This window comes from Falco naumanni, chromosome 9, assembly GCF_017639655.2.
Source record: "Falco naumanni isolate bFalNau1 chromosome 9, bFalNau1.pat, whole genome shotgun sequence".
NCBI lineage: Eukaryota > Metazoa > Chordata > Aves > Falconiformes > Falconidae > Falco > Falco naumanni.
In genome coordinates, this window is record NC_054062.1 from 31675418 (window position 1) to 31689434 (window position 14017).

Below are 14017 nucleotides of genomic sequence, written 5' to 3' on the forward strand. Positions count from 1 at the left end.
CTGTGATAGATCCTGTCAAAAGCTTTTCTAAACACCCAGGTAGTTTGTGTCCATTGCTCTCCCCTGAACCATACAATCAGCCATTTCATTGGAGAAAGCAATCCAGCTGGTCAAGCACAATTTGCTCTCAACACATGCATCCTTGATTATCCCCTTGCTCTTAAAATATTTGGAAATGGAATCCAACAGGACGTGCTTTTCTAGGGACCAATGTGAGGCTGAGCAATCAAACAGACTGTCTAGGCTTGTTACTCCACTACTGGCTGCCCCACCTTCCCAAGAACATGGAGGTCTATGCTCACGTGAACCATATTACTCGAATGGGCAGGCAGCTTTTAAACACATCCAGTTCTTATTTTGTTAACACAGCTAACTCTGTGCTGCATGGAAAGTAATAGGAAACCATTGCTCAGAAAGTTATCAATAGAATATGTTGAACTTCACATTTTTGTATATACAGTTAGTGGCTTATGGATTATGTAGTTTCAACCCCAAGTACAAAACTAGTTGCTTGTGAAGCAGTGTCACTGCTGACTTCCTGCTCATTCCTTGACCCAATTTCTGTTCTGCTGTACATAGAGAAGCCAACCTACCATATTAGTATGGGCTCCAATTTTTATCTTAGTAACAGCATATACCACTGGAAATGCACATTTACCACGTTCGAAATGATGGCATAGACCACTAGGACATCAGACTTCTGAGGGAACTTCTGTGTGGATTTGACTGGATGCTTCTCTTAAGTTAGCTTTCTAGTCTTGCAATAAACTCTCAAAGTTCAGGGATCTGTGGGAAAAAGACTTGCGTGTGTTTGGGTTGCATATTTGCATTGCTTTCATGGTCCTGTTTTTCCTCTGGCATGAACGAATCACAGTTTCTAAGACCAGCCCACATATATCACACCCTGTATCACGGGATGAGAACATGGACTACAGTTCAGCTTTAACAAAGACAAGTGCTGGCAGAACAGGGTTTCATGAGACATCTATTAGAAGCCTGTCACCCATTTGGCTTTGGGCTGCCCTGAAGATGCACATCTAGAAGTATGTTTTGCAGCTGATAAGCAATTTTGATTAATGTTATCTAAGGACATTTACATAGTGGATAACATGTAACATTTGCTGTCTTCACAGAAAAAAGAAAGCATTTGCATTCCAACATCTGAGTGTAGACCAGACAGCTAGAATATTAACATATTATTTACACATTGAAGTTTATGTGCCTGTTCCTTGCAGAGTTGTTTGATAAATCTAGGTGCTTTACTAGTAACAATGCAAGCAGCTCTCACGTCATTCTTGGAAAATGAGCTATTCACATGCATGGAGATTAATTTCCTCATAATTACATACAGGGGACAGATGCCAAGGACTTAGAAGGATATTGCTGTACATAAGCCAACAAAGATGAGCAGCTCTTGAGGGAATTTGATGATGCAAAAGATGCACCATTAATGACCCATTTAACTGAAAGTACCTCAACATGAAAGACTTATGTCAAGGACTGCAGGAGACATGTCACTCAGTGATTCATGTGAGTGCTCCATGCAGTATAGACCTCTGTTGGAATAAACCCACTTGTACTCTGCTCATTAACCCAGCTTCAGCTTGTCCAAAGACTCAGCTGCTTCCCGTAAAGATGAGTTTGGCAAGACCTGGGCCTGTGGTTTGGTGTTCTTTTTCATTTTCATAGAAAAAAAGAGGGGAGGGATTTTTTCCTTCTCATTACAAATATCCAGTTCAGTTCCTTTTTCTTAGCTCTCCCTAGAAATCATATTGATTTGGGGTAGAAAGGGACTTCCATTCAGATACTGAGTCATTTAATCAGGTGAGGCATATAAGTTGGCAGTATCTATTGCCCAACTAAAACGAGTTATATAGTCTTAAGAAGAGGCATTTCCTATCATCTCCTTCAGTGTCTGCTTGGACCTGAAATAGTACACCCAAAAGCTTAATTTTGCTGTGGTTATAAAAATCTGGGCTGGCCAGTTTGATTTCTAATAGAGGCCATGTGGTGGACATGCTTCAGAGTAGTGTTCTGTATTTAGGGGTGGGGGGGGGTGGGGGGGGTGGGTGTGCACGGGGGAAGAGGAAAAATTAAAATAAAACAAAATCACACAGATAAAAACATAATTCAAGATCTATGGTAACAATGGAGCACAGCTCACCTTTTCAGCTATAGTTACTTTCCTCACCTTATAGTTTCTTTAGATGTAATCAACTCTAGACTGATCCCTGGTCCTGCAGGTAGCACCTGTGGCTTGCAGCAGGCTGAAGACAGAAAGATTTGCGCTGACACTGGTCCTCGAATAAAATACCTGGCATAAGGAAAAAAACTAGTTTAGTATAAAAATACATCAGTTTGTAAAGTTGCTGCAACAAATACTGAAGTAATTAGATTTATTTTGCTCCAAGTTTCCTCTATGTGGCAAAGTGTACGGTTTGTCATTAATACTTCTGCCTTTCCTATTCAGTCCACTTAAGAAATAGCACAGCATACTTTTACTGTATTTCTTGCTTCCCCATTCCTCAAAGCAAGAGAATTTGTAACTCCTCTGTGCTTGACTCAGACGACAAAAGTGACAGGGTTAAGCATTAGAGTTTGGGTTGGATCCTTTTCAGTAGGAAGTGACTTAATAATTGATTGCTTCTTAAAAAAATAGAGAGAAAGGGAAGGTTTTGATGGTTTCTATTCTGCCTCTGATTGGTATTTAAGATCTCAGAAGTCCAGAGAACTTGAAGTTTTCTACAATTCAGGATGACATGTCAGATTAGGCAGCTCTGCTCTAGTCCTGACCTTGCTTAGCCAGCTCCCAGAGGATTTTTGCTGCCTGTAAAACACCTCCTCCTAGCCCAACTACTCCACTTTTCAACATAGGCCACAAGATCAAAGTATGAGGAACAAATGGAACAACTTCATTACGACTTCAAGGTAAACCTAATTTGCAGTAAAGCTGCAAAAAGCAATGAAAAGCTGTACGGTTGGTTTCTGCACCAGACACAGCTCAGGAAATGCAAGGATATTCTGTCACGCGTGCATGACTGCACAGAGCAATATGGGCTGAGATGAGCTGTGAAGCAGTACAGCACCTTTCTACCAAACCTTGTGTATTATATTCTGCAATAAAAAAAGCTCTCATTACAACAAAATCTTTCTGACAAAGATTTGTGAATAACATCTATATTGCACAGCACTTGGTCTGTGAAGAATTTGCGTGTGTGTGTGGTGTGTGTGTGTGTGCACGCTCTTTATACCTACTCAGTATTTTACTGACAAAGTACTTCAGAGAAAACATGTATTCAGAATGAGATACTTTTATTAACTGGCCTGTTACGGGTTTTGACACATTTTCAGAGTCCCCAGGACATATTACTCTGCATCAGGCACACATACACAGAACACAACTGTAGTCCTTTGCATGGAAAAAATCACCCTGTTTGGCTGCTTTACTGGGAGGGTTTTGTTTTCAGGTATCATCTAAGCACCATTAACAATGAACATTTGTAATGTACTTCGCAGGACATAACATTTCAGCAAAAGCTCTGGTCTGTAAAGGTCCACTTTCATTGCCTAGCTTTCAGGGGATTTTTCAGCACCTTGTTCTTGTGGTTTCCTACAGGACATGAGGCCAAAATCCATATGAATTCAATTACCTGGAAAAAAACGCAACACACAACGCTATAGTTCCAGCAGTGTGTTGGTTATGTCAATGTTATTATGAAAGGGAAATATGGAACTAAACACACCACACACCACTTATGACCATGTCTCTGCAAGGGAGTATTGACCAAGGTTCAATACATGTCACTGACAGCAAATTGAAGGTCATTCCTGTCAACAGTTAAGTCACGTCGGAACGCAGCATGTTGAATGGCAAATGTGTTTCAGTGAGAAAAACCTCAAAAAGAAATCAGTTCAACTTTCTAATCTGTTCAACAGCACAGTAAACATTAAGAGAACAGTCAAGCACATATCCAATCGATGTTGTATTATGTCCTACTGTTTGCAGTACTGTTCTGAGTCAATAGTGTATTTGTTCTGTTAACAAGTAATGTGCTAATTGTGCACTGGTTTAGTGTCCCAGGCATGCCGGCAGACAGGGCACTGGAACAGTGCAACTGGTAGCTTTTAGAGCACTTCTTTTTAGATGCTTAAAACATAGAAGAAAAAGAACAAAATGCTGTCATATATGTAACATTTAGAACAATGCTGGTTTACTACAGCAGGACTGGATTTCTGTTCCTAGTGTTTGTGATACTTCGGCTTATCAACAGCAAACATGCTGACACATTAAGGACAAAAAACCCATGAAGAAACAGCCCTAAAACACAGGAAAACATATAAGATTTTATTAACTAAGAAAACCTATCAACCAAATCGCTTATGTGTGTGTATATCTTTGTATCATGACATATACTACTAACTGGGTTATTTTACCTATATAGCTCTTGTTCATTGTTGACTCACCTTTTCCACCCCTTCCACATTTATGTTGCATTTAAGATTGTGTCATTACAGTGGGAAATCTAGTGTTTGATCATATCTCTGCATAAAGGGATGTTGTCACAATTTGTGATTATTTGAAAATGGAATGAATTTTTGCCAAAATGATTAAAATATGAAAAGTATTTTAAAAAGCTTATTCTGTTGAATCTAGGACCGCAAACTACACAGTGAAGGAAGTGAGGTCACTCCATGCTCCATATATATTCCACACATTAAAACCAAAAATCAAACATAACCCAAAGTTAACTTCCTCAGGTGCCTTAGGCTTTTTCCATTGTAGATCTCACTTGGCATCCTCTCAAAATTATCCTCAGCTTCCAGTCTACAGTGGTGGTGTGCTGGCTGCCTGAAAAACAATTTCAGCACCTTCTTCCACCCCCAGCAGCAGAAAAATGAAGAAATTTATTTTGCTGCAGAAAGTAACAAAGCATGTGTATTTCACGAGCCCCCTCTACTGTCTTTTTCTGGAAATACACTATGGTTAAAATGGAGCTTTTGCAGAAACATTGCCAGATCCTGTAAACTTATTCCTCTTTCACTAGTCTTTTAAAGAAATGGGCTTTACAGGAAAAAAAAAATTCAAAAGCAAACTGAAATTATTTTCAATGTCTGGCTCTATACTGGGAGAGAAAGAATTCCAGACCAACCCCTTAGTACCACTGCTGTTACATCAAGTGTGAGTCCATACTTAAAAGCAGGTTTACCAAAAAGGTTCACCAAACCCAGCAAACTAGCATAAAAGAGAGGTCGGCTCCCTCACAGGACGAGCTACCAAACTGCCGTGTAACTTTGCATGCATTTTGTCTCATTTAACCGTCCTGGAAATTTAAATGGAGTGATAAAGACCGAGCGTGTCTGTTTCTTGGTTGGCATAGTGACTATATCCAGCTTTTTGCATGCAAACAACCGCTGGTGTTTTCCAGCCATCATTTCCCAGGTCTCTTATAGTTTATGAACTAGAATAAGCATTCTCAAAAATAACCTAAACCAAACTAAGCTGGGATGATAGGATACCTGCCCCAAAACTAAACCCACTTTTGAAGGGAAGCTGATCTTCACCCAGCAGCTATCTAAAATACTCGAAAGCAGTAGGACTGCTAGCCACTATTCTTGAGGAGTCAAATATGAACCCGAACTGTACAAATCACTGTTGGGTAGGTCCTAGATAGGTCTATGCATTTTGTCTTTCCTGCATCCTAGGAAAGAGATACAGAAGTGGAAGGTTCTTTATTGCCAGTTAAGAGAAGCTCATCCTAGAGTAAGTTTTACACATCAGCAGTTTGATCCTGAATTCCTATTACCTTCCTTGTCTCTTAACACATTTCTCCTTGGCCTTTACAACTCACCTTGTGGGCTTATGCAATTCAATGACACACTTAGCCTGCCCTAATTTCTCATGTAGCCATTAATCTTCTTTTCCTGGGGGAAGGAGGCACCTGTTTGAGCAAACCAGCATGAGAAGGTGTGAAACTTCAAGCTCTGGATGTACTCAGGACAGAAAGCTTTACCCACTAGTCTTCACAGATACCTAGCTTTGCGTCCAGACTCCAAAACTAGTCTTAGCATGTGTGAATTTGGATATAAACCTCAACACAGTCCAAATCACAGTCAGTATCACACTGTTTTGGATAATAATTTTATTCTATTCTTTCTGCATAAATTTTTTCTTAGGCTTTATATTTACTAGGTCGCTTTAAGCCTACCAACCACCTCAGTTTTACTGAAGATGTCAAAATTCCACAAACAGAAATGTGTATTAACAAGTGCTAGTGCAAGAAAGGCAAAGGATAGTATTTTCACAAGCAGAAACAACCAAAGGTCTAGAAAAGCATCATTCCTCCATATTAGAAAGTGCTTATGCGCATCTTACAGAGGTGGTACCTAAGAATATTCCCAACTCCACACCAAGAAATTTAACAGTTGCATTCAAATCACCATCAATCAAATTCTCACTGCAGAATTAAATTTTTCTTAAAAGCTAATATACTGCTTAGGTTATCCTGGTATCCAGGTCTAACTAAATAAAATCCCCAAGATTTCCAAAATACAGTATACAATTACAGTAGAATGCAGCAGCCATTGCTTGCAATAATTTGCATAATGTTGTAGGTTAACTGACTTTTCCAAGGCATGTCCTCTTGGAGCCCTGTCTTTTCTGACCTTGCTAATTCCAGTTTAAATTCCTTGGATCCGCTGCTGAATTTGAGTGCTGCTGCACTTGACTTTTGGCCCCAAAGCACACTCTCCAGGTTTCTACTTTGCAATGCGAATTTTCTGTTTGTTTCTGAGAGTCAGAAGTTATCAGCATACCAGCTTGCCTACACAACAAAAAGATGTCTTGACACTCACAATATTTAGGCTGTAATAAAGAAATCAGAGCTCACAGTAAGCATTTCTAGTGATGTCAGCAAAGAAGGCCATGTGGGATACATCATACTAGTACCTCTTTTGTAGAGGGATATTATGCATAACAAGCAATTCCACACAAAGGATGTGCTTTTACCTAGTACACTGTGAGTCCATAGAATAACAGCACTTAGATTGCTGCTTTATGTTGCACTCAATACATGCAGTAACAGGGAACCCTTGAAATACTTTTCACAGAGAGCTGAAACATCTGAAAACACGGCCTTTCCTACCCTTTTGGCTTTGTATAGAATTGAAATTTCACGACCCCCCGTTTTAGTTTCACCACATTGTCCCAGTACAAAATGGTGCAACACGCAGCCTTTTTGACCTTTCAGTACAGCTTTTAAAACCCGCAACTTTCTATACATCAGCCACAAGCCAGAAATTACTCTCAGCTCTAACAGTATATGGCAAAGCAAACCTCATGGTTTTATGTCCAATAACAGAAGCACAATGCAAAGTATGGTTACTTAAATGTAAGTCTTTTACTAAGTACATTCACCTGATGCATAGGCTTTCTGCTACATTTTGGGTGTTGAACTGCAGTATAGAAAGGGTGTCTGATCTTGCATCCTGAGCTCTGTCCATGCCAGATTTATAACTTGTAGATTCAGCATTGCAGTGGAGCCTGATCTGAACTCAGCAGTGATACCAATATCACGCAAAGAGTTGTCAACCAATAATCTGCACACTTTTATGTCTATTAATGTAATTTTGAAAACATATTGAGACCTCTACTTGCAACCTGTATCTGGAATATTGTCTAAATCTGAGTGAAACCAAACATAACACTTTTACAATAGTCAGCAAAGTCCAGAAGAACTTGCACTTAAATTGAGCTTCAGAACAAAAGCACCACCAAAAAACCAGTTTGCTACTTTCTTACACACAGGTTCCTTCATTACATGCCCTTGTACGTCAGCATCCAACCACCCACACACATCAATACCACCATCCTCTAATGCAACTTTTCCCCCTACATCTTCAAATAAGGAGATGAAATTGCAGCACCAGCTCCAGAAACAAAACTCCATGCTATCTGAACTTCATGACAGAGGTGAATCAAAATCAACAGTATTTCTGGCTGCCAACAGCTCTCACTCTAAAGTCTTCCCCACAGAAGTTCGTGACTCCCTGATAGCATCCGGATGCAGCCTAGGTGCCCCGCAGTTACGTCTAAAGCTTTATGGCCAACACTTACATTTTGAACATCACAGGAAATAAACCTGCAGACTGCTGAGGAACAGCAGCATATGTTCCCAAACCTCCATGCAAACAGCAGCATAGTGGACAAATTGTTGGCACTGTTAGACAAAGATAGACCTAATTTTTATTTGTTTCATGCATAATAGTGCAGACTGAGAACTGATGCTCACTGGGACCAAGAAATGCCAAAAATCTGTATTTATATGGGGACCTATACAATACTAAGACATACTGGGTAGGACAATCAACAAAGTAAGTTTTACTCTGTCATCTTTCAGGTGACTGTTCCCTCCGTTTCCCCACAAATCCAAATGTTTCCATACTTTCTTCTGTCAACATCTGTCTGTCCACGAAGCTGAAACTGCAGGAGCACGCATAGAGATTTTCAGCCAATACATGCATCCCCTGCCATACAAGCAATCCGGAAATTGCAAATGTCACCAAAATCTCGGAATGAAGACGTGTTGACACCAATGTGATGCAGATAAGCAGACACTTCTTTATTGACGGCCGGGTGCGTGAGTGAGTCCTCTCACGATCAACGCACACAAAGTTTCAAAATCATACACCATATATAGAACTTATTTATACATATTCATTAAGTATTCATGCATAATCATAGTATCCCCCAGAAATCATTAACATACTCTCCTCCCATATCCGATTCTGCGCAGTAAAGGTTAGAAAGGTCCAGAAATGGGTCTGGAGTATGATTTGGGTAGGTGGTATGTAAGTCGGTGGTTGCAATCTCCCCCTGCCGGAATTACCTTTTACTAAAGTTCACAGTTTCTTGGCAGGTAACTACAAGTTGTTCCAGTCGACTCTCTCCAGTTGCCATTAATTCTATATTCTGACATTTCAATACACTTTCTACATACAGAAGACTAGTCAAATACAAAGAAATCTGTAAAATCCCAAGTTTGTTACGTAAGTTTTAAACAATGATTCTAGCCCATTCTTCTGGCCTTGGTACAGGACTGTACAAAGGATTTCACAGCAGCTTTTACTGTGCAACTACAAGTTTCATTACAATATATTTCTTATCCCTCTATATTTCTATTAAAATGATGTAATAAAATCTAATAAAGTCAATTAATTCTAACTTATTAGCAGATCTGTAACACGAAGGCATCCAAAAGTTTGGCAACTGGAATCGAAATAATCTGTTCTTTGATAACCGCACTGACCAGCACTGAAGGTGCACGGAATACAGCTCCAAGGGTGAACAGCATGCCACTTACCTAAGCAACCAACAGCATGTAACTGACTCTTTTGCAAGCAAATTTCCATAACTCCTCCCATAAACCAAGCCTTTCCAGTGGCAGGCTGAACCTGTTACCTTACTTAAATCACATGACCAGCCTCAGGATTAGTTTTCTAACTTTGGGAACATGACCCATCTGTTCAGAGGTAGAAGACTCTGCAGATGATGTGAATTTTACAAATTCATTCACTTCTGAGTAAGCAGAACAGAGGCAAAAGCAACCGGAGCTGCAGGTTTAACGTGTTAGGAGCTCTGGAGACTCCTGTCCAGCCAGACACAAGCTTTAAGAGCACGATGCCGGTTACTATTTCAACACTTTATCATTCCAGCTGCACAGACCGCCTCTCCGGGGGAAGAACAGCGCGCACTGCTGCGTTAGCTTGTCAAGAAGCGATGGAAGGGGCCGTCGAGGTGTCACCAAGTCTCTGAAGCCAGGTTACGACCAGAGAAACACGAGGCCTCACACGCTGCCCCCACAGCGGCCTCAGCGGGCGGCGCTTCCCCCGCAGGCCGCCCCCGACCCGGGCCGCCCCCCGGCACGGCCCCTCTCGCGGGCTGCGGCCGCTCTGCCGCGCGCTGGGCCCAACGGTCGCCCGCCGTTTCCCGCCAGCCGCGCGCGCCTCGCCCTCGTTCCCTCCTCGGCCCAGCCCCCTCTGTGCGCCGCGTCTCGCCGCGCTTGGGCTGCCAAAAGGGCGGGAGGCGGCACCAAGCCCGGCTCCTACGGCAGCTTTTAACGCCCGAGGACTCATGAGGAACGCGGTAAGAGGGGAGCAAAGGTTTCCCGCCCAAACGCTGGTGGTGCCGGCTCTGTGCTGCAGCTGGGTGCTCCATTTTGGGACCGAACTGCGGCGAAAGCGCCTGAGAGGTGCGCGGCTTTCTTGTAAGACTAAAGTGATGCTAAAGCTCTCAGGCAGCCGGCTGTGAAACCCAGCACTTTGTGAGGGAAATGCGTGCGTGAAGGGCGGCGAGGAGTGGTATTTGGTATTTTCACTCTCAAAACATGCCATCTCTGGCACTGAAACAGCCCCCAAAAGCACGTCCTTCAGAGAAAAAGGCATGAGGAAAACCTGCCAATACCCATTCAGTTACCCAACAGCCGTGCTTTTGCCCAGCAGCTTCTTGGAAAATTAGAGGTAAGATAAAGCAAAAAGAGAGGAACAGGGACAACATAATGGGAAAGAAGCAGAAATAACTTTTTAAAAAATATTAAAAACATTTTTCTCTTTAAGCCAAGCAGTCCTTCATGATCCCCCACTGGCTGCACCTCAGTGTAAACCATTTTCACCTGCTCTGCCACCAGAAACTAATTAAATCTCTGCAGAGAGGGGTGGGGGAGGTTTGCTGAAGCCTCCAGTCTGTTTTCCAAACACTTTTCTACTACCCACCTTTGCATGGCTATGGTTTTATCCTGTGCAAATTGTTCCTCTTTGGTCTTTGCTAGTGCTTACAGACCTAAATTTTCCCTCTCTCCTTTAACTTTCACTCTGCCTTTGTAACAGATTTATTCTAGTTCCTTGGCATGACATGGAAACAAGCTATCTATCACTCATGCCAGTTCAACACCTTTTGGGGCACTCTGATGCAGGCTCTTCTGCAAAATCTTAATTAGACCTGCTTTCACTAAATCTGGCACAAAGTGCACTCATTTTGGACAGACTAAATTTATTCAATAACAGTCCTGCAATCTACTTGGCTCTCACTAAACCCTTTCTTCCCCATCACTGAAATCATTGTCTTTTATAAATGATCAATTCCATCTAAGCGATTTTGCATAGATGTTTTCAGAGAAAAAAAATACTGATTTCAGTAAGTTCACCGGGGCAATGATTGAGTGACTATGGGAAGAAAAAGCAATTCTGGCTTGACTGTGTTAGTTCCTTCAAAATGTGTTTTCAGTGCTAATTTACTAGTTGGTTTGTATCATTTATCCCTGTTATTCCATTTTTAAAATGGTATTAAGTATAACAGAATCCCTCAATTTATTATAGGATTACTGCAATTTCAAAATAATCAAATCATTCATTATATAAATTAGCACCAAAACCTAGAACATCCAGAGAAACAACCACCTATGAAATAGTTAGTCCATTGAATGTCTTTGATGATTCCATATAAAATTACTTCAAATTCCTCCTCATCCATTCCTTGCAAAGGAAACCAACATGCTGCTGACCTGCACATCTGATAATAAAAGATTAATTTAGGAGAGTTATCCTAAAACAAGTTATTAAAAAAGGTCAAACACTGTCTTGCACCAGATACGCAAGAACACAATGAATAAAACCAAACCCATGGTTTAATGCCACAACAGAGGCCCTAGAAAGGGGACTAAACGTTTAACTTCTCCCTCATACTGAAGTTCTAGGATGATTTCCAAATTGTAACAGCTGCCTTGCTGTACCTTATATTATCTGGAGTTAAGTCTTTTAAATGACTTTTTCAGTGATTCACATCAGTACCTTTGTGATCAAGCCACATAGAGGGTGTGTTATTGCCAGGTAAATAGGCATAAAGTGGCATTTAGCCCAGGATTAAAGAACGTTATTGTTTCTTAAAGCTGTGAATTTAATTCTAACTGTAGGAAGGAGAAACTACCTCTCTGGGAACCTGTAAGGACTCTCAAGAGGCCTAAAGCATTGCGCTTGATCAAGGGCTGATCACATTTACAACACTGATAAGGAGCTGCAGTTATCAGCGAGTAGTTGCCACATTTTGTCTAAGATCAAGACTTATTCTGGCTTTTGTGAAGGTACTGTGAAAAGGATGCCATTTTACGAATGAGTAAGCCTGACACCATTTTCCCAACAGGACAAACAGCGTCATGCGAGAATGTGCTGCACCACCACAGACTTTGAGGTTGGGCATTTTACACAATTCACAGCCCAGAGGTGTAGCTGACTACGGTTAACAGTGAGGCAGGTTCTCCTGAGCAAACCTTGATAATAAGTTTCCTACAGAGCCCTGCTGCCAAGTCAGATCCTGCTATTTATCTCCAGTGCAATCTGACCTGTGGGTTAGTATGACTGACTGAAAGCCTCTCCTGACCTGTCCTGGGATTCCTGTACAGAGGGTTTCTTCTTTACTCCTTATCCACAGTGAAGCTATAAGAGAAAGGTTATCTTCTCCTTTATGCATTGCCTAGTTAGGATCCTCAGTTTGGCCTCCGGATCTGGTTTCTCCAGATGTATGCTGTTCTGAAAACAGGACCAAACAATTTAGTGTCTGTATTTCTAACTGTATATTTTCTATATATTTTTTATCATTAATGTACACATTAATAACTATATTTACAGTGCAGTGCAATTATACTGAATAATGTATACATTCATGGTAAAAAGTATAAAGAGCCTCCATATTTGACAGAAAATATCTGTTTTAGTGCTGCCAACACTCATGATTTTCTTGGGCCTAGAGTTAATGAGGTAAATAACAATGGTGTTAGATTTTTCACTCTTTATTATAAAACAAAAAGTAAACATCAGCCTTGTGAGTAGAGACCGAAAAAAACCCCCAACAAATCATGCCAGTATCACTGCAACCTCGAAGCATCCCAAACAGGCTGTTAACAGCCTATCATCTACAGTTACTGGGGTTGGCAATGCTTTTCATTTTGAGTGTCTATATTAATATCTAAAGGAGCTTTAGAGGAACTCTGTCCAACTCACCTCTGAGATTTGAAGGGCAGAACAGACTGTGGCTCACCAAGGCTGGCTGCCGCAGGACTACACTCACCATCAGTGTCTGACTCCTGTTTGAACTGTAGTGTTCGCTTTCTTAAATGGTCTAGTTTTGATTTAATACCACATGATATGCTCTTTCCTGTGGCTTTAATTAAGTGCTGCAAATGATTTCACAGCCCTACTATGGAAAGTTAATTTTATTGATTACATTTCTGACCTCATCACAGAATAGATGTCATATTTGCTTCACAATAATTATTTTTCGCAAAATGCCCTTGATTGGTGTTAATTACATTGTTGTAAATCTTCCACTGATTGCATCTGGCCATCTCTTTCCAATATCCAGCCTCAGACTCACTGGCAAGCCAACCAGCCTATACTAGCCTGTTCGCCTTTTCAAATACTAACTTTTCTTTACTCTTCCCAAACTTGTGCAGCATGATAAAATTTAACAGAAATCAGTTCTAGTGATTTAAATTTCCAGGCAACTTTATAACCCTAGGAGATACAGTTTAAATCTGTCACTTCTTTAGAATATTTTCTCTAAAGAATACCAATATCTTCCTCCCAAAAATCTATTTATGGATAAAATTTTGCATATGAAAAACAAATGGATAATTTTAAAGTATATAAAGATGCTATGTAAACAGGGAAAGCTAAAAATATCTAGCCAGACTAGGTATAGCCAAGAGGTAAGAACAGGTCAGATTGTATGGTAAACATTTACATGGTAAACATAACTCTGTTTGTATAGCTCCCAGTTCTATATATGACTTTTTGAATCCCCACATTAAGTGTAAGAAATGCTCTTAAGTAAGAAAATACAGTGTAATATATTGGCAGCAGAGAGTTCATGTGGAAGATTTGGGGCTGGTCTATAATTCCTTCAAGTCAATAGCAAAAGTTCCACTGAATAAACATTGAAGCATTGTCATGATCTTGGGGAAAAAAAAAA

General features: G+C 40.7%; 1 long non-coding RNA gene across 1 annotated transcript in view; it reads right to left on the reverse strand.

Annotated features, from left to right (window-relative positions):
- Positions 1–13151, reverse strand: part of LOC121094049 — a 43997-nt gene extending 30846 nt beyond the window's left edge. Inside the window, exons 1-2 of the long non-coding RNA XR_005829728.1 lie at positions 13048–13151; positions 2165–2314 (exon numbers count right to left, since the gene is read on the reverse strand). This is a non-coding gene — a long non-coding RNA (uncharacterized LOC121094049). The remainder of the gene's footprint in view (positions 1–2164; positions 2315–13047) is intronic.
- Positions 13152–14017: the final 866 nt, after the last annotated feature.